The sequence below is a fragment of the Acanthaster planci genome, linkage group LG02 (assembly GCF_054643075.1).
Source record: "Acanthaster planci isolate LZ-2023a linkage group LG02, COTS_SCS, whole genome shotgun sequence".
NCBI lineage: Eukaryota > Metazoa > Echinodermata > Asteroidea > Valvatida > Acanthasteridae > Acanthaster > Acanthaster planci.
In genome coordinates this window covers 22,193,930-22,215,813 of record NC_141778.1, presented here as the reverse complement: position 1 = coordinate 22,215,813, position 21,884 = coordinate 22,193,930, and the positions used below count along the sequence as shown (strand labels likewise).

The 21,884-nt window shown below is 39.2% G+C and overlaps 1 protein-coding gene across 1 annotated transcript in view; it reads right to left on the bottom strand.

Annotated features, from left to right (window-relative positions):
• LOC147800020 (teneurin-3-like) overlaps nucleotides 1-21,573 on the bottom strand; it is a 73,162-nt gene extending 51,589 nt beyond the window's left edge. The window contains 2 exon segments of the mRNA XM_087132513.1: nucleotides 5,082-5,146; nucleotides 20,531-21,573. The gene's annotated coding sequence lies outside the window, so the exon portion shown is untranslated.
• Nucleotides 21,574-21,884: the final 311 nt, after the last annotated feature.

Sequence of the window (21,884 nt, the reverse complement as noted above, 5' to 3'; positions counted from 1 at the left end):
ACATCTTGACCTTTATATAGCATTATGTTGATTCATATCAATGGGTTTAACTTAACTCCTATTATAAAGACATCAAGGATGACTACATCACAAGCAGCTGCTCCATTCCCATGTGTACAACCAGGTTACACCCTCGTCTAACACATAATTTTCACATCTACCGCAAGAATGTTCACCTGATATGGCAACAATTACTAAGATCAAATCAGGTAGCTCCCCCTCTAATTCTTCCTTCCATTATATTACTTTCTGGAAGCCAGGGGGCCACAGTGCACAGAGCTAGCAGTGTACCTGCCATTCCAGAATTCGTCAGGGATGTGTTGCAGGCAAGGAGACTGGGAAGCGGGAGAGTGGTCCTCATGCCTCATTACCTCCCGGTTATTCATGACTTGATTGGCTCGGCAACCACCTCATTGGGTTACGGCATGACCTCTGAGGTCGGTGACTGTCATTGTCTGGCACAATGACTGGCAGTTACGCAAATGAGGGCAAAGGAACATGACCTCAGGGGTCAAGTGAAAAGAGAGCAAGAAAGAGTGATGTTGAAGAAAAGCAATTATGCCTTCTTATTTCTTGTTCAAGAAACTGATTTGATGTTTTATTATGCTTACAAAATAGTGCACGTTCATGGGTTGCAATTACCAACATTTTTTACATATGTGATAGGTCAATGTGTAGCAAACAAACATGAGCAAGATTTGGCCAATTATTCGTTATACATTTAGAGCTGTAATACTCATCAACCAATCACTTCCGACTAGACACCATGATATTTGCTGAGGGAAATTTACAAATTTGGCTGATTTCCTCCAGACAAACTTTCTTGTGAGATACCAAGAAAAGAAACCACATGTCATGGCAAGACAGCACAGGACTATGGGCAGAGCCTGCAGTTACACGCCCCCACAAAAGATCAGCTGCCAATCAGTATGGACAAAAAACTCAGATTGCTACACTAGTAACCTTGATCATCTAATCACAGCAGGGATGCTCAAACAGGGGACAGAAAGAAGTCTGTCAGTTTCACAGGCACCCTGCTGCTGCCATCAGTCCCAAATTGAATTTGTGCAACTGTCATTTCCAATGAATCAGAAATTTAAAAAAGCAAAATGGTAGATGGTTACAGTTTATCCTTTGAGAACGGGAGTGACTTTCATTTCAATAAAACTATACACTTTAGATATGGGCAAATCATTTCTGTAAAAATTGTGTAACAGTTAATGCAGGTCTTTACTTGGCACATTTGACACACATGCACACACACAAACCCCCAAATATGTGCATTTCTCACAAAACAAAAGTGGAATCATCTTTCAATCCATCTTTTTCAGTGACTTGTGTAACTAACATACAAGTACAAGTAGGATACATCAATGTATCCTACATCATGTAAAAACTGAACCTCACCACACATTTCTTGAACGTAAGTCCAACTTCCGTACCATTTCCCTATTCATGTCACAACCATCAGAGACAAATGTTCTCTTAATAATAGGACAATAGTCGACACTAAATTATACGAATTCCTCTCACACACTTTATCTATTCAAAGGCCAATGGCATTTGAAATACTTTTAAGTTTAAACAGTCTTTTTTAACAATTTATCTGTTTAACAGTGGCTGACCACATACAACAGAGTGCTTGGCAAATATTAACAAATCTCTGTTGCAAGCACCAATGAATTAGTATATGCATGGTACCTGTATATGCTTCTTCATTTCTAGAAAAGTTAGGTTCAATGGCCTCATTTTGTCATCGTGAATTATCGTTCTCGTGCAACGTCAAGTATTTGTTCAGTACTCCGAAACATATTCCGTATAAACCGCAGATACACAGAGCCGATCGGCCACGTCATCCGGTCAAAGTACAGAAAAACATATATCCTTGGTACAAATATTATTAGGATCACAAGCAAACAGTTTTTTTTTTCTCCACTAAATCTCCCCGTTTTTATTTGAGAGGTGGGAATGGCTGGAGGAGGAATGTATGTAAATCTGTCGGCACGGCGATCAAGTTTGGTTTTGGGATTGCTGGTATGGCGGGCTTTCCTGGTAATTTATGATGAGTCATTGGGTTAGTGGTTCAGGGCAGTGAGTGTGCCTCAATTGGAATGTCCCTTTGTTTGTGACCCTATTATAACTGGCAAAAATTTGTCTATCTTTTGGTGCCATTTTGGGCAAACAGGTGGATGGTGGCCATCACATGCACAAGGCATCACTTGGACTGTCCGAGGTCATTAGTATTGGCACATAGCATGCTATTGCAAACCTATCAGCCAATATCGGAGATGGTTTGAGCATGGAGCTCCATGGCTTGAGACATGAAAAGGGCCTCAGTTGTATCCAAACAGACTATGTTTGACTTGTTGTTTTCTTCCTAAGTTCCATACAAGTCACTGTGCATGACTGTGTAAGTGCCACTGCAGGTACATGTAGGACAAAATAAAGTGTAACTTAACATATGGATTGTGAGAGATGACAGCACAGAGTTTATTACTATGAAAAATGAAAAAATTCCAATGGCAAAAATAGCACCCAAGGCTGAAGGCTTTCCTTCACAAAAGTACATGTACAATATGCTGGGTAGTATGCATCAGGTACGTGTACATGTACTTGCATCACAGTACACAGCCACTGCACTGAACTACAGGTCAAATAAGAGTGAACGTCCTAAGCACCTGTTGGGGAAAAGCCAAGGTGTTGACTGGGGAAAATTCAACTGATGGCAATAATGGGTGCAAAGACCAAGTCAAGCTCCATGGATGGTTGTGTAATACTTGCAATATAATGGTCACAGACATAAGACTGCATGGATTTGTTACATGTACAGTGTAAGGGCCCTATTAATTTAAATACTATATGCTCAGTGCTAATGGAAGTACACAGCTGGTGTAGAAATAATTACCTGCTCCAACAACTGTTGTAAATTAATTCTGAGGTGTGAAATATCATCCTTGCTTTACTGTGCATCAGTCTACAAACCCTGTGTAGGCCTACGGTTTGAAAGTATACTGTGCATAGCAATTTCTATACACTTATAAGTCGTTAGTTTACTTCAAATTGGGTAATTTTGCCCAAAGAGCAAAGGCCAGTCCATACTTCATGTTTAAGAACAAGAAAATGTAGCTGACACTGACAGCAGATGTCATATTGAAAGTGCAAGACCATGGAAATTTGCTTTGCTTTTGCCTGAGGTATAAACAGACTTCCAGTTGTAAAAAAAAATTAAAAATTATAACTTTGTCCAAACCTATAAAGTACAAGCACTGTGTTTGATGACTCATTTCAAAGAATCATCACAAATTTTGAGATGGGGAAAAAAAGACCGGGATTTTCACAAAGTACACAAAGAAAGGACAACTCATCACCTCACCTTGCTGCATAACGAAACCACATCCATGAGCAATCCCGGCAAGGAAACCAAGCGTTTCATTTGAAAATGATTACAAAACGCGCTGACCTGATTGTTGCATGACGACTGATGTAGGGTGCGATCGTCTTGTGTGCCAAAGCCGGGCGCGCACAAAAATTCTTCCAAGGGAAAAGGATGAACCATTCAAAACATCTGACAGCTTTGCCTTCACAGTTTATGGCAGACCTATACACCGATTGGGCATGGTGTGACTGATGGAGTAATATGAGGTGCAGGTATATGTACATGTATTTATTCTGCAACACGTAAACAAAAAAGCCAGAATGGTTTCTTAGAATTTGATTTATTTCTCTTTAAGTTCTCCTTTTTATTCTTTTGCTTAAAGCAGAGCTAGATTGAAACATGCTCCACGTTGTTTTAGTGTTCATTTTCTGTGCACAGCCAACAGGAACTTGAATGGATATTAAAAGAAACCCACAAGTCTGACATCATTTCTGCCTCCTTAGCAAAGCAGTTTTTCAATGCATGAAATTGAACAATTTCTGTAACTGCTGTGATACATTATTTGAACAAGTTACTAAAATTTTGCATTATACAATATGTTAAGGACAGTGACATGAAGAGCATGCACAAACCAAACTACAATGTTTGTTTTATAAATGTTTGACAGTAATTCCTTAATATCTTTCAGAGAACAGAATCAAGCAGTATAGCTCCCAGCCTTCCATTCCTAAGTCCAATTCAACGTCATTATGATCACAGCTATTTACAATCCTTAAGTTCAGATGCAGACTAAGATGAATGAATTGGTGGCAAAGAAAATCTGCCACTTCCTATTTTGAACCTTTTCAAAAATACCCCATTTGATTTCATGGAGTTCATCTTGCACATGTACCCTACAATGCAAACCAGCATCAAACAAATGGAGTCCATCTTTGGAATTACAGCAGTGACAGTGCCAAACCATCACAAATCAACCTCTTGAGAAGTAAGCTCTCAACTCCCCAAACTTACCCGATAAATATTTTTTTTCCTGTGGGCTGCTTTCACCCAATGTTGTGTTCACTGTGGAAGTACCACTGCTTGTGGTGTATACATGTATATTTGCTGGAAACCCCCAAAAAGCCACTTCAAGAGTAAAGCACGCCTGAAACCATGACCTTTGCAGCAAAGCACATGTCTGCATGTCTGCCGCAGGCAGAACAACTGTGACTCGGCCCATGCTCGGCCAAACGACCACTTTCTGGTCCCAAAGTCTGGCAAAACTTACAGAATTAGGAACTGTGCTGAGCAAACCCACTCCTGTCGTGCACTGGGGAAAGTTTATACAACAGAGCAGCAGGGATCTTCCTGCCTTGGGCAGAGTTCAGGATCAGTGTTAGGCATGCTCTTGCGAGAGAAACTGTAAAGGACACCTGGGCAAACATAGGACAAAGACGTGGGCTTGTGTCTCGGGATAGTCTCGGGACAGTTCAAACTCTCAGGATATAATTGGAAACCAATTTGTATTTGTACATATGCTGTGTTCACGGATGCACGTATTTACAGCTCCTTTAGGATACAACTCTCCACAGGCTAACAATATGATATACTGTACTACTCCATTGCTGAACACCATTCCTCACAGAAGGAATAATGTGTTTTTTATAACAAACTGTCCAAATTTCTGCAGATATTTTGAACAAAACAAAAGACATATTTCACTCACCTTATGGAAGCTGATATAGATGTCTACTATTCATGTATCATATCACTTCACTCTGATGTTCAGGCCTGCACAAAAGACGAAAGGTTTCCAATAATTCATACATTTTTCTTAAACACGAAACAGTAAAATAAAAATCCATATATCTTGCAATCGTGCTTGGTGCAAACATAAGGACAAATACAAACATGTGACATCAGATGAAACATTCACAAGAGTTCGTGAAAGCTGAACACTGTACTCAAGTGAACTTCGCTGCAAATATTTCGTGATATCAAATTCCCTTTGCCTTCCCATTTGTCAGAAGTAAAATCTGGTCTTCAACCTGGAATACACTGAGCACTTTTAATATATTGCAGGGAAAAAATACCTTCATTCTATTCTTATAATGTAACTGGGAAGTTAAAGATTCAGTAAATGTCTAGTTTCTTCAGTTATATTCCGAAGGATTGAACTTAATTGACAATAAAACCTAAAATGGTTTCAATAGTTTAAATAAGCCTTAAATAAAAAAGACAGTATATACGGTTAAAATATTTCACATCATCATGACAGATGTCATTTCCATAACTGTAAAAGTAGACACAACTGCAGTGGAAGCACAGGGAATAGGCAGACAGCATGACTGGTATTGGTAATTTTCATAAACTCAGTCATGTAATAAGTGTAGGAATTCCACTGGTACCCATAATGTTGTTGAGCCACAGTACGTGTAATTATCAATTGATGATTACCAGCAAGTAAAACTCGGTGTAAATCTACCATCAATGCAAAATCTCTCTGCGATGACTATAATGTGGGTGGAACTGCCCCATCTGTGAAAACAACTCTTATCACTGAATGATGACGCCTGCTCCAAGAAGGCAGGGATGGTATTTTTAACTTTTCTAAATTTAACAACAGTGGGGAAATGGCCTCAGTGATATCGTGGAGCTATCAACATTCTCACAGACACACTGGTGGAACCTTACCAATTGCTAATGGCTAAAACAACAAACAGCACATCATACCCAACAACAGAGATCAGAAGACGCCCAGTTGATGAAATATTCTGCTGCCCCTGACTCCCAGGATGCAGAAGTTTGAAGTAAGTTTCCTGGCTTGCTGGAATGTTTGAAGTACCGTTAAAAGTAAATCACAGATTTTCCTGGGTTTGCAGCAGCTATATCCTGACTTAATCTGAAACATTGGTTCATGGTACAGCCAAATCACAGAGGAAATCCAAACAGCAAAGGGGGAGACATGGTGCAAAAACGTAGGCACACTATCTCAATTAAACCATAAAACAGGTGATAAAGCTCAAGGTATGACTTCCATGGTCTCAGACCTGTCAAAAATATCACACTGGCCACACACATTATTCTCCCATTCACTCCCTTTGTGAACTTGTCCACTGCATGGTCCAACGCTTGACTCAACATGCCAATCAAATCTATGATCCTCCATTCAGCCATTCACAAGTCAGCATGCTAATATGCTAATGACCAAGGTTCCCAGCTGGACTGTGGGGGTGGGGCCTGTGGCCTACATTATTATTTACTGCTAATCCCTCTCATAGACCAACTTCCTGTTTTATTGGCTGTTGTTGTAAGGGGTCCATACAGAAGTTGATACTTTTAGCGACATTCTGAACCCTTTACTCTGCTGTGAATTTTATGTTGTGCTACACTACTTATGGTGGCATACAATCAATTAACTACACAACAAATCAGAAATAATACTATTCATTAAACTCTTGAAGGGACATTTGTTTCAGTACTGAGCAATCTCACAGATTATTTCAGACAACGCTTTGCAGACTTTTGCTTAAAGGCCTATATCCAAAGAGCAAGGATTAACAGGAAGTCACTCTACCAAAAAATTACTTGTCATTCTTTGCCCGAAACGTTATGCACAAAGGTCCATCCTGCAGAAAACAAAGCCAATAAGATGTCATTACAGAATGAAATAAGGCAACTGCTGGTAGACCAACTGAATTAGTTCATTCTGAAACAAATTAAAACCAGTAATAATTTTAAACCTCAATATCTGACCAAAAATTGAAACTCTAGCTTCTAACTGTCATTATCCACAGAGATCAAATTGTTAAAACTGACATATAAACCAAAACGAACTTGCAGAATTTTACATATTGAAATTCAAAAAAATTGTGTGCACTCAGATAAGACCATCTAATACCTGTAAGTGTAGGCCTATACAGTAACTACACACAGTCCAAAGGGATACCTTAAACAATGAAAGAGTACTGGTGTGGAACATCCAGTACACACATGAGACAATGGAAGTTCCTGCATAAGTTGCGAACTGTGGAGCTGGTCCCTGTATTAATTATCCACTAAGTTCTAGTATGCCATGTGGGTCAACAGAGGTGATGTAACAACTGGTCAACAAAACACACTGTCAACATCAAGCCATGGGGGACTAAGCAAGCTATCTAGCTAGTGAGTAATTGTGTGCACAAGCCAGGAAGGATTATACATCATGTTGACACTACACCAGAGGCTAGTGTTCCATAATACCCTGGGTGTTTACCAACAAGCCTGGGCACATCACCCACAGCTTACTGACCAGAGGAAATTAAAAGATGCAGGACTTGCTGGAGACAATAGACCTGTCTGGTCTGCATTATGGTGTGAGGAATTCTTTCCATTCAAAGGGTGCAGTTTTAAGAGTCAACATAGACAACCGATTGATAAACTAAAATAACAATCACTGCAGTCTCCTTTTACAGCCTTAATGACCCACCATGACCAAAAGATTAATCATGAACTAAATATTACCAGACTTCTGAGTTCTTTTCATGACTTGTTCACATGAGTCGATGGGATATACATGTACACGTGAAAAGTGTTCAAGTTGGAGGAGGACAAGTCTTCAATCTCAGCAGTGTACATGTACATCTCTCTCTCTCTATATATATATATTACCATGGTGTTAGAAATAATACATGTACAAAGACAATTTTTTTTAAATATTCGTAGTGGCAGTGGGGGGGGGGCAGAGAATGAATGGCCCAGTGTTTGAAGGAGTGTATTTTTTACTACTTGGTTTTGCAATTAGAGATTGGTTTGGAGAGTCAAGGGGTGAAAAAGGCCAGTCCTGTTGCCCAGCATAAAGCCACAAGTGACCACTACATGAAACAGTTCCAATAAAGGCCTGGTTATAAAGACTTGATCTCAGTTAGGCTGAGGGTGACCAGGAAGTGTTTTACTGCTTAGGGAGTCAAGGACCACTGACCTCTCTGCTTGGTCCCACTGCTCACAATCAGCATCTCAATTCTCATGGGAATGTCATTCTCAGTATTACATGTACAAGTAGCTCTGCAATTCTCAAGTGATTTCTTGTTCCACACATTATTGTTATTATCATTATTACGGTTTATTAAAAATCTGCCCCTTACAGCCCACTAGCTGAATTATGGGACAGATAACATATACAAAATTTAACAAATACATATAGGCTAAAATTCAATAAAAAGTACTTACCACATCAAAACATAAAACAGAGCTATAAATAAAACCAAAAAGGTTCTACATACACATATACATGCAGACACACAAAAAAAACGCACATTAAAAATTTATCTACGAGAACAAATACATTAATGAGATGGTGGAAACGCACTAAGGGAGTTATTTACAAGTCTGTTAAAATAAGGAACTGGACTGTTTTTTCTTTAGAAGAGTTGTTTTACATGAAGCGTTCTTGATCTTAGATTCATTGGATGGGAGCTTTTGGATTTGACAAACTATTTATAAAATTTATTTGAGTTTTATGATTTTAAAGCAAAATTTGAACAAAGCGTGATTCTTGTAGTGTACAAAGGTTCCAGGCCCAGAGTGGTTAGTGCTTGATTGTAATGATTATATTTGTTACTTTAAATAATGTGAGAGGGTTTTTTTTGATGGATTCTAATTGATCAGAAAGAGCAAGTGAGATGCCAGAGTGCCATAAGGGTACTGCATTTTCCAAAATGGGTCTAATGTAACCCTTGTACACAGTCACTAATTCAATGATGGTAACACCATTCATTTTCAGTATCTAGGGACCTTTCAACTACATGAGCAATGTGCATATCCCATTTCAAACTGTGCAGAAAGGTGACGCCAAGTAATTTGGCATGCTGAACCTGCTGAGGTGAGACATCTAATATGGAAAACTGAGCAACAGGGGGTTCTAACCCCGCCAAAGTAAATTTGCATAACGAGATATTTGGAAGGATTCAAGGACGGTTTGTTATCATACAGCCCAATCACTCAAATTGTTTAAATCATCGTGAATCTTACTAGTAGCAGTAATGTGCTCTTTTTTCACCCAATGGTTAAATCATCCACATCTTCAGCAAAGACCACTGTATGGCTATTTGCAGCAAAACCCCACGGGGTCCCCCCACACCCATCAGATTGGGATGAGGCACTTTGACACCATCAGAATTGTCCATATCAACTCAAACTTAACTCTGGGATTTGACAACACCTTTAGTTTCTCTTTTTTTACAGCAAGAATACCACATGGCTCCTGCAAGAGGGAAGCATTATCTGGTAATATCAGACTTGTACTGGACCAGACTTGAGAAGCTCTAGCTGATACAAAAAGACAGCAACAATTAAACCCATTCATATAAATTAATAGAGCCAATGGCTTATCAACAAGTGTGTGGCCTGACATTTACACTACACCAGTGTTGATGCAGCTCAGGTGCTACCCAAAAAACTCCTTATTTCAAGGGATCCGATTTCTTGGGATATATAACATGCATACATTTCAATGGCATCCTGGCTAAAAACCCCTTGACATCAAACAGTTTGAAAATCAGGGTTTGAATGCGGCATATGTGACTTTTTGTGCAAGCATCCAGTTTGATTGACATTGTTAGGAGGTATAGGAGGGACCAACGCAACGGATGCTCGCTTGCAAGTAGTACATGTATCTATGACATCAGTGCACATTTGCTGATTAATTATGCAAGATGATGCCTTCTTGACCCCTACATTTTGACCAATCACAGAACATGTATTATGGGCCACAGCTCATTACAGTAAGCTTGATGATGCAAAGAAAAACATGGACTCCCCAAATAAATCCCTGGTCCTATCACATGCTGTATTGTTCAGTCTGGTTAGGCCTATGTACGTTTAGCTGGGTTAAAGGTGGTCTGTATTTGTACATATTTGCCACACAAAACTTTAAAAAACCCCACATTTTTCCAGGACTGAAACACTCTTGATTATGCTTTTCACTGAGGCTGCCTAAACCTGGTCAGTAGATCTTGTCACCTGACAAAGTATTGTCAACTTGACATCAACCAATCAATAACCTTTCGCAGATTTCTATTCAAAATGACATCATAGAGTCTCTTAAGTCAGCTCTTATTAGCTAGCACACAGGGTTACATATATCAGACATGCACATACATGTACATGTATAACAGACATTGTTTCGGATAGGTGGACTCAGTTGAACAATGGATGACACTCAGAAAGCTTCAGACTTTGTCCCAGATGCTGGCTGAGTGGCTGGCCTACTTCTACAGTCTCACCCTTCCTCCTCCTAACCATGAAGACTGAGGACAGCTGGTCAAGGATCAAGGCTCAGCCATCACTCATTGCCCCAGTATGATGCTGTATGATCTTTACTGTTTGTCATTCTCCCTGACTGCTCTAAAGATCTATTCTCCAGAGGACTAGTAGGAAACAAATGCAGCTTGACTCAACTTAACCATGACTTATCTCAACAGCTTTACCATACACAACAGATATAAACTCACACTGCAAGTAACCTGGCCTGTCATCAGTTCTGAAGTAATAGCAAGATTGTTAAGGAAAATGGTTTTGAAGTTTAGCCTTAACCACCTAAAAAATATCACAAAGGATAAGTATCAATACAGAGCAGATTTTTTTAAAGTTGAAAATTGGTGTTTCAAGGAAATCAGAAGACTGTAAGTTATCATAGAAATCTGCAGCTGTTCTGGTAACTTTAGTTAATGATGATTGACTACATATACCACCATACAAGTTTGTGATTTCACTTGGCTCAATTTTGCTCTCTCTGATATCCATGTTTGCTTATTTTCCATAAGAAGGTATTGGCTATGTTTCTTTAATTCAAACTTTGCAATATCATTATTACTTCCGGTGCCTGTCAGCTGAATGACAAAAATTTACCAAAATGTTTAAAACTTGAACTGACAAATAGTGTGCCAGATACTGTCTGACTCCCACTCATTGTGTGCCAGTTGGCTACAGTTCTCCATCACTAGCAGTAGCATTCACTGCCCTGGTAATTCAGAGAGCAAGCACAGGATATGACATGCCCCTTCAACCTTTGCAAATGATTGAACAGACGACCCACAAATGAAATGATTCAATAAAACACCGGGGCAGGGGGACACCAGGGAATCAGTTGCCTGGTACTCTGCCCTGCCTGATACCCTCATCACTGGGCTCTGTGGCTTCTGGGAGCAGACTGCCAGCACCACCCCAACAGTTCATACTCCCCCTGGGGTCACCTTTTCAGGACAATTTCTTCTGAAGTCAAGATAAACACATGTCATGTCTGCACATGGCTGGCCAAGATGATTGAGAGATTTTACCAGGCAGGGAAAACCTCCCTGATACAGAATTACAGATTGCTGGACTAGTTTTAATAATGAAACAGTTCAATACTACCCACTGAAACTGGCCCCAATTTAATTTCTTTTTTTTCACTTTCATGTTTCTCCAATGCAACTGAGTTTGAAAATGTTCTTCAGACCGAAGAAAAAACTACGGCAGCAAGGAGACAAACATGAAAGATGAATGAAGAACAACGGGCACAAAAAGATCCAAGGGGCACTGCTGTGCTTGGATTTGAAGAGAACATTTTTGAAGCAGTATCTTCAGCAACTTGAGAAATATTTACATTCAGAGTCAATACATATGATTTATGCAGTACTGTAGCTGTTCAACTTTATATAGGCCTATGTCTTTAGCTAAGAATTAAAAAATTTCCAGTCTAATTTCGCTCGAAAAATGTTGTTCTATATTTCATAGTAAAGCAAGAAAATAACGTCCCTCTTCTGTTCAGCTTCTGATTTATAATGTACTGTACATATATGTACTTCTGCATCCAAGTACATGTACATGCATCTTTTTCCAGGGTGTGCCCAAAGCATTTATTTTTATATTTCAAAATGTTGGCGGATAGGCTTCTGTGACCATTCTGTCAACCCGCCAATAAGGCTCTGACATCATGATTAACCCAAGCAGCTAGCGCCGTGGAAAAGCCAAGCAAAGTTACGTGGGCAATCTACTCTGAGTAGGAGCAAGAGAGAACGTGTTTTACATTGAAAAAAACAAAAGAAAATGACAGTCTTGGTGGGACTCATCACGTGAGCATTAGGTTCGTGCCCATTTATGCATGGGGTGTACTGAGTACATGCAACTGATGTATGTTGGAATGTATGGTCTTCGCATGAACACTGGACATGTGCACAAGCTTAGTTCAAAAACTTCACACCCGTCTCCCCTTTGCCAGTGAGAGTACACTTCAACTCCGGCCGGGACAACTCACTGTGCATACTGTACATGTACTGTACATGTACATGTACATATATGCCTCACAACAGTGTGAGTGCACTACCACCATTTGATTTGGAAACTTTTTGTCTCCTGGCATCTGTTGCCCATAAATCCCATAAAATGTGGACCAAACAGGTGGCGAGGTTGCTAAAGAAATGCAGTTTGGTCTTTCTTTGGGTCTCCGACACAGATGCAACTTGCAAGAGCCCCGATAACTCACACAAAACCAATCTTTCTTCCTTCACGGTGCCCCATTACACTTTACAGGTGTGTCTATCTTCCACGCAGACAAAATTTATGATTGCTGTGTTTACAGACATATTTGGGGAGGTATGCTTTTATTTATGGGTGTCATATTTCAAAGTACTGTGTTCCAGTAATTGAATACATATGTTCTGTACAAGAGATTATGCAATAAAATTGGTTCCCCAGATACCATCCTCTGGTAAATGAATATTTCTACTTTTTCCAGACTAGCCTAATGTACACGTACATGTATGTACGAATTACTCTCCATAGATGTTAGGGTATAGGATCAACTTGTTGGCATTCCTTTATGGCTTGAAAATTTTTGTTTTCAGACACAGTTCATGAAAACAAAGTGCTACCATTCAACACTATTAAGTTCATGGGTAAGTTTTTACATCTCCTGATGTGCTATATGGATGATACATCTCATATTATCCATCCCAAAATCACAAATAGCTGTCTCATGTAAATGTTAGCAAGATCCACAAAACAAGTTTTAAAAACACACAAATATGAGGCAATCACATAAATCTGATAAAAAAAAACACTGTGGGTGTTTCATTTAAATTAAGAGGTGAATACATCTCATGGAGTGCAACTTATGTTAGGTAGATTACCGACATTTAATATTCAACAAGTTAAACTTTCTGCACACAAAAGGCATGACATTCAAACAGAATCCAATGAGAAAAAATGTAGCAGGATTACTCTTTATTTAATATAGCTTCACAGGTCAAAGTTCACATCAGTCAACTTTGACACCAATACCACTGTGTGCTGGTACCCACAGCACCACCAACAAACTGGTCATAACTCAAAATATGACCATTTATTTGGCTAGGAAAACTGCCCCTGAACTGCACATCAAATGCCACACCAAAGACACTGGGCTTTTTGTATACGTTGACTCCGTGCCAAGAGAAATATACAGAGTTGTCAGTCTGGTTCAGCTTATTGGCTCGGGTCCCTTTCATTTTAGATGATTCATTGTGATGGTAACTGACAAGTCAGATTTCACATTAGTGTCAAGTCTATTTTTTTTTCTTCTATCAAAGTCAATGCACTGTTATCTGGGTGGTTAAAAAAGGACCTGAAAAAAACAAAAAACCCGAAAGATGAACAAGTGGCGCACGGTTTGTAAGTGCAGTTCCATGTATGAAACCAGTAAATGGCTGCTTAGGTAATGCCCTGTTTGTCTTTTTGAAATTCTGATTGCAAATGCTTGGCAAGGACACGAAGTCCAAACATTTCAGAAATTAACATCCTCACAGTTTTCACAAAGAGGAGAAAGCTTCACCAGAGAGTAAAACCTAGGTTTCAAGAAAAGCGCAGTCAAAGTTGGTCTCTTTTCAAATGCTTCTTGTCCAAAGTATTTTGCATTCCTTTGACTTAACAAATGCTACTCCATGAAAGAGGGGATCTTAAATGACACAAAACGACAAAATAATATTGGGAGAAGTCAATTAAAATTGTTCATTTTGTAAACAAACACATTTGTCTGTTTGTGAAAATGCTCAAATTTGCATGACTTTTTGTCCCTTTGTGAAAACAGCACACACAGTACACGCTTTGCCACAACACGTGCATTTCTGGGGTCAAACGTGTCTCTTTGTACAAACTGCAGAATGAGTTATGCCCATGGTTTTGCCCTGTTTTTCCAATGTTACACCCATGGAAGACAAAGTTGTCTCTTTGTGAAGATGAAAAATCTGGTTTAGTTGAATTTTGCCCACAAGGATCATCATGATTTGGCTGATTTCAGTAGACTTCGTAAAAAATGATTGTACCAAGTTGTAGGCATCAAATATCCTACATGTAGTTAATATTTCCCCCAAATTAAAAATGAACAAAATTCCTGATTTTGGGCCAATTTGTCTCTGTGAAAATGGTGACGATATGCACGTAATAATTAGTCTGAAAATTGTAATTTAGACAGAAAGTCATGAAAGGGGTTTTAATGACTAAATAATGAAACCCTCACATCTTTTATGCATGTAGTTGTATGCCAGCTTATACTGATATTTTCCCCCCCAAAATTTCTTAAACCATACCTCCCAATAAATATCAAAACTCAGAGCTACAATTTAAAAACCTGTTAAGCATATTACACAATATATGCTGACGACAAATGCTGCTGGTACTTTCATTTCTTTGACAAAGAGTGGGATGAGGAAATTCAACACAGCAAGATGAGACTTTTCATTGAAGGTATTACTGTTTCTGGAGTCTAGACACAGAGCTAATTGAGGAAATTAGCCAAACTTGCTGGAACTCAATTCGCCACAAAATAATAGTTTGCCTTTCTGTCTTATCTAGGCTAGGAAACAAAAGTTGGATATGTTACTTCACACTCACAAACTCGCCAATCAGCATACGTTTCCAGAGAACAACATACTGTCAGTATCAGATAAAGTGAGATATCATGCTAGTCCTTTCGCTTTCTGTGATCTCGATGAGCACTCATTGCCTTATCAGTGACGCATCCTCATCAAATTTGTAGCGTGCCGGAGTAATATTTATTCGCTTGGTTGAAAATGAGAGAAATGATAATCGGGCCTGCAAGCTCGGCACATGTTAGAGTAATTAAGACAGTGTAGCTTCAAACTGTTGATGTGTAACCTAAATGCCACTGGGGTGAGGTCTGCAAGATGTGGATGGACAGATTCCTAGGATCTCCCTCATCTTGCAGCGGACTCGGTCCTCTCTCAGATGCGGATCTGCTGAGAGATGCAGGGCAGGGATTTTCTGGAAGTAATCAGCCAAAGAGTCTGCTTAAGCTGGATTCCATTGTGGCCAAGACAAGATTAGCCTGGCAGACAGAGAGGGACAAGATCAAGGGGGGGGAGATGTTGAGGCCCTTGATTTATGAAGGTGGAGCTCAAAAGTGCAGGGATGAGTGCTCTCCAGGATACCAAGTGTGTTACAAGATAAGCAGTGTTACAAAGTTTTGACCAATCGTGCCTGTACATATCATTTATCAAACAAAGTCTGAAGTTGACTCATCAGGGAGATTCTTTGGCAACACAAGGCATATTATAGCCTATTGTCTGATCAGGTTGATTTCCCCACATCTGTGGAACCTTTGCACATCTTACACCTGTCAGATGGGGAAAAGAACTTGTCATACAGAGGTTAAGATAAGTAGTAACATTTACATATTGTTAAAGTTTTATAGCGGTATGAGTCTCGATGTACACTTTAGATTTTTTTATTACATCGTGTTTCTGTAGCTGTTTTTGAACATTTTGCAAGTATTTTTTGCACTGCTTAAATGAAGAAAACTTATGCATTAGTGAGTTTCTGCACTGCACATTTGTATGGAAGATGAACGTAAAAATTAAAGCGTAAAAAGAGATGACCAGCATTTCTAGTTTTGCTGCACCATGTACAAGTATGTACAATGTATTACTTAAAAAATCATTCTCTCTACGAATCCCATTTAAACTGAAAACATCTGTAATTACTCTTTGTACTTCCCGCCTAAAAAAAGATTGCTACATCCCTTTCCTTGTTACCATTATCATTGATGATCTTCACAGAAAATGCTAATTTTGTTCACAGAAAGTGATAATGTTGGGCAATGTTGTGCAAACAATGATGTTGGAAAGCAGCCACCATTAGGGGTCAGAAAGGTCTCATCTTTACAATATATTTCATATGTACATCTATGATTACTGTTTATATTATACTCCAAAGGGGAGGTTGCAAAGGTGTCATTCTGTTACCATCACAACGCTTAGCTTTACTTGGTCCTTAGAAAGTCCAAATTTCAAAAGAAATGTCTGTGAAAGTGGGACTCCTTTGATGAAGAAAAACAGCACTAGATTGTAGGTCCTAACTTACTACAATTATGAAAAACATGATACATTATGGAAATCCTTTCCAATAACTCTGTTTGTTACCCGCATAATTACCCAGGTCTACATACATTTCTTAACTTTTAAACAAGAGGTTTTAAACCAATATGATAACATTTTAGACCTCAAAAGCCTGATCTATATATAATATGCAGACTTGTAAAACTTTGCTAACTTTTCATCAGTGGAGGCCCAGTAAGAACACGTAGACACGTATAAGCAGCATTCATTTTGAGTCCTGTCACTGCCTTAATAAGAGGGATTCGGTAAAGAAAATGCCAAGCAGGAGGGTTAAGAGGAGAAGAGAGATAAGACAAGATGAAGGCAGAATGACTATTTGAAGAGAGATGAAGAACGGCCTCCTTCATAATTGCTTGAGGAAGTGGTGAAAGAGGGAGCGCAAAAGTTCTGAAGCAATCAGCATTGAGGCTGCAGAGGTTAGGTCACATTTCAAATTCCATTTTTGCCCTCTTTTCTTATCAAATGAAAGAGAAGGAGCAAGATGATAAACTTTTTGCATACCAAGTGAAAAATTTGAAATCTGCATAAACGTTGAGACAATATCTTAAAAACCGGTTGAATGAATTTCATACAGGGTCCTGAATTTCAGTTATAAAATGGGAGTATAACATACCAAACTTCACTAATTATTTTCCATAAAGAGAAACTGGATATTGTCTAGATGTCATATGATGGGTTCATCACTGTTGCAATTAACAAAAACTTACACACGAATCTGGCAGTTTGGGCCATTTGTACATGTATAATTTTGACACATTCTTGTTTATGAGGTTTACTATACTGCCACAGCGCACAAAGATCAGAATCTGCAGTCATTCAACATTACTTTTGATGAATAAATAGCAATGCATGTTGCATTCTGTGTGGATATTGAAGAACAACTGCAATATCTGTACAGAGTTGGAAGATGCATTTTTGTTTTGCTTTCTGATTGTTCAATTTATCTAATTTAAATTTTTTTGGGGGGGAGGGGAGCGGTATTTAATATAAGAAACTAATTCAAATGCACGAAGAAAAAGACCTCCTGTACTGGTGCTCCCAAACCCTAGGCTAAAAGGGCCTGCATCAGAATGTGCACACACAAGTTAACGAATCCTGCGGTATCAATAAAGACATATTTTTGCATTGGGCTGCACCTAAGTCCAGGTTTTCATTGCGGCCGCGACAGATTTACGTGCATTCTAATTTGGCTTATTGGAACGTGAAACCTGGAACCGGCCCATAAAACACTGCACTCCACCTGTACACACCGAACACGGGGACATGTCCGGCTGGAGACGTAATTGGATTTTGTCCCTCCCATGCGATTGAGAAGTATATTGGTGACAGTTTCCTTTTTTGTGCCTGTTCTCTTTCCTCTCCTTCTTCTTCCTTCCATACTCACTCAACAATGACTCGGGTAAGGTATCAGAAAACTAATAAAAAGGAAATTTATGACTGTTTGAAAAGTATACTATTTCGTCTGGGCTATTTATGCATGGCTGAGCTAACGTGTTTGTTTTTGTGACCCAACAATTAAACACTGTATCTCCTGATTTCAGGAAAAATCAAACTATTTTTGTATAAATGTTGAATCTGTTTCACCACTCTCATTGATGTTTTTGGAAAATCACAGAAAAGTATTTCAATATCAATAAAAGAATACTGAAATATAATGAAATATTGACAGGCAATTATACAAATTAAAATGATACAATAATTCCTGTTTTAAAACAATTACAAAGTTTGAAACATTTTTAGATAATGTTCAACCTAGAAAAGGTCCACAAGTCAAGGAATAAACTGTGGACTACATGTACATTGTACATGTACATACCCTGTATACCTACATGTACATGTATGTGCATATCTTCACTTTCCAGTCTCCCCCCCCCAAGAAAAAAGAAAATTAAAGAACAATACAACTATCGCTCAAAGAATTTCTTGGCACAGTGAAACATTTTAGCCTGGAACTGAAACACATCCAAATTGACACTGGCTGACTATCAGTAATGGTGCTCCAGACCTACAGATCTGCTCTCAAGGCCTAAAGTGACCACTGAAATTTAATGCTTTGAAGTGTTTACTTCATGTAAACACTATACATTTATAATGGTACATGTAGCATCGAGGTGGGCACATAGTAAATGGATACAAATATAATATGGATGACCAGTTTAACAGTGACGGTGGACTGGATGCTCAGTGACGTATGCTTATATCTTAGTTTTTATCTTTCAAGCTAGAGTTGCCTAAATGTTGATGTCACATGAACGTTTTCTCCAGAAATTCAAAGCCATTTCAAAATGCGGAAAGAGTCATGCTGTGTACATGGATGAACATGCATGTAGGGGGTCTTCACAAATACCCCGGTGTCATTCAAATGCATGGAGACATTTGTTTCTTATACATGGTGAACCAAGGAGGAAAACTTCAATGGGTGAACTACATGTAACTACATGGTCGCTATTATTAATATGTCCAATGAGTATATAGCCCAGCTCTTCGTATTCTCCAAGCTTAAAATTTTATGACAATCATTAATCACATTCGAAGTATGGTTTAAATTACAATCAAAACCAGTATCCGTATAGTTGTTTTCACTTATATTACCTGGTGGTCTTTTTGGTCACAAAGGATAGAAAATAAACATTTGGGTCTTCTACTTCTAAGAATGCACAACTAAAGTATTCCAGATTGGCCCCACTCAGCTTGATGGAGTTAGCAATAATACTATACACATATCTCATTACTCTCAGTGTTTCCGTGGAGAAGTGAAGACTACAAACAGTCACTGGGTCCCACAAGGAAAAACGTACAAAGCAACATCCAAAATGCTTTCAGAATGCTTTATCAAACATGGTACCTCCAATGAAACTGAAACATTTTTCATACACCTACATCAGCATCTACAAGGCCTTGTTCCATAAAAAGACCAATTTTAGACCACAGACTGCATAACCAGGAGAATGACTTCCCAATGAAAACCAATAACACTGCCGCAACTTCCCGTTTGCCTGCGGAGCAGTTCCCAGCGTGCAGCCTGTACCCTGGCCATAACATTGGGGCCAGGCTATATGAAGGAATGTCAAGACTGATTAGGACTGGCCAGGGTGGCAAGAAACATGGCCCAGTTAATTGTGCAATACAAGTGTCCTTGCCTGTTCCCTTTCACATGTATTTGTCTTAAATTTTGGCCAGGACAAGAAAACTTAGAGGTGTTTGGACAGCTAAAAGGTGACTTAGATTAAGGAAAGTGCAAGGTCAGTTCAGTGACTTTATAGCACAATTAAAGAAGTGTACAGAATTTGTCAGCAAAACTCAGCATGACTTTTTTTGTTTTTAACAGCCAATGATTTCCTGTTAAGCACGTCAAGGAAATGTGTGCCAAAAAATTAGTTTCATACTTCATTGTAATTTGTATCAGTCAGACAGGATGTTAATATCACACTTTTTACACCAATGTCAAGTTTTTACCCATAACAAATGATTTACATAATAAAAATGGCAAAAAGCTGTTTACCCTGCTTCTTAGATATATTTGGCAGGATATTTTATTCCTCATATTTCCAACCTCCAGCCTGTTTTAAGAATGCCGGGTAGTATTTATCAGAATTCTATTTCTCTTAACCTGAACAGGATACTTTCATGTCAGTTTTGTCCTTTTTCAAACAGGCAAACATCCTTTCAGAATCATTCAAGAATTTCTGTCAAAAAATGCCCAGGCCATGGTATGCAGGTACATGTACTAGTGCTGATATACATGTACACATAATGGAAAGCTTACCTGTAGTTAAACTAGTTTAAGTTGAACAGTTCCTGATCAGAAGATACAGTGAAGAGACTCATCTGCAAATTAGCGAATCCATGAGCACAAGACGAGTTCACAAAGTGGCCCACCTTAGATTTGGGTGAAAATATCGGCAGTTGACACTCCAACATGGAAAACAAAGCTGCCCAAAGAATGCGTCTGTTGTCCTCTGACAGAAACCAAATGGCGTCAACAAGAAGTGTTGAGTGCTGAACTTTGGCCAAAGTGTAGGGAAAATTTATGGCGGAGATGACCGTGATCGCAGTTCAGAGTGAAAACCACAAGTTCACTTAGGAAGAGTCCTTGTCAGCTGTGTGAGGTCAATGTAGTCTTAAAATGGCCCTAAAAAGATGAGAAACTGAAAGCATACTCGAGCAACTTGTGTGCAGGCCAATGTGCACATCCACAGACCGCAAATGCAAGAAAAAATTCTGCACGAGAGAGAGTGTGAACAGCTATGAGACCAAGATGGACCTTTTCGGAAACCTCTCATTCCTTCCTCAGATTGAAGACTGCACAAGTTATGGACCAGCAACATCAGAAGGTCTGTGGAAATTGAGAAATGATAACGATGATGTCTCAACTAACGATGTCAAAGTCCAAGTCATGAAGTAGTCCAAACATGCTAGGCAGAGTTTATGGAGCTCTTTTGCACCACAGAGTCAACTAGAAAGGGTATCCCATCCATACAAATCACTACGGTGATACTGCAGATGCTCATGAAAAATCAGCAGTAGGGAATTGCTCATTGGCTTCAAGTCAGCAATCAAAATAGGAGTGAAATACACCCAGTGTACAAACACACTTCAGTGAAGTTGTCTTCAACCCAGCTCTTTCTCTCAAGTCATGGACACAGGATGGCGATACTGGCATACCAAACACAAGACATGACCCAACTGCTGTCGGGCACTGTTATCTGGTGATGGGGAGTGTTTTGCTGCAACATCAAGGCCGCTGGTTCACAGTGACAGCGGTCCAATGAGAGTATGATGTTGTGGGTCCGGGCCGGTTCCGTTGGCTGGCAGGCATGCATGTTCAACTGCACTGGTGTATGTTTGTGGGTGGCTTCCCCACAGTGAGCCTGTCTCTCAGTCTAGACCAGCTGCCTTGTGGCAACAAACAGCCCAAAGCTAAGGGAGAACATCAAAGATTTGGAAACATCAAAGTTTTATAAAGTTTGTGCTTCAGAAAACTTGCAGTCATTTCCTGAGGACAGGATATATGTACATGTACGTTTTGTACAGTGTAGCAGTACTCCAGTTTCCATATTTCACAGAGACATGGATTATCATAACCAGAAATTAAGAAGATGAATAACTTCAAGAACCAG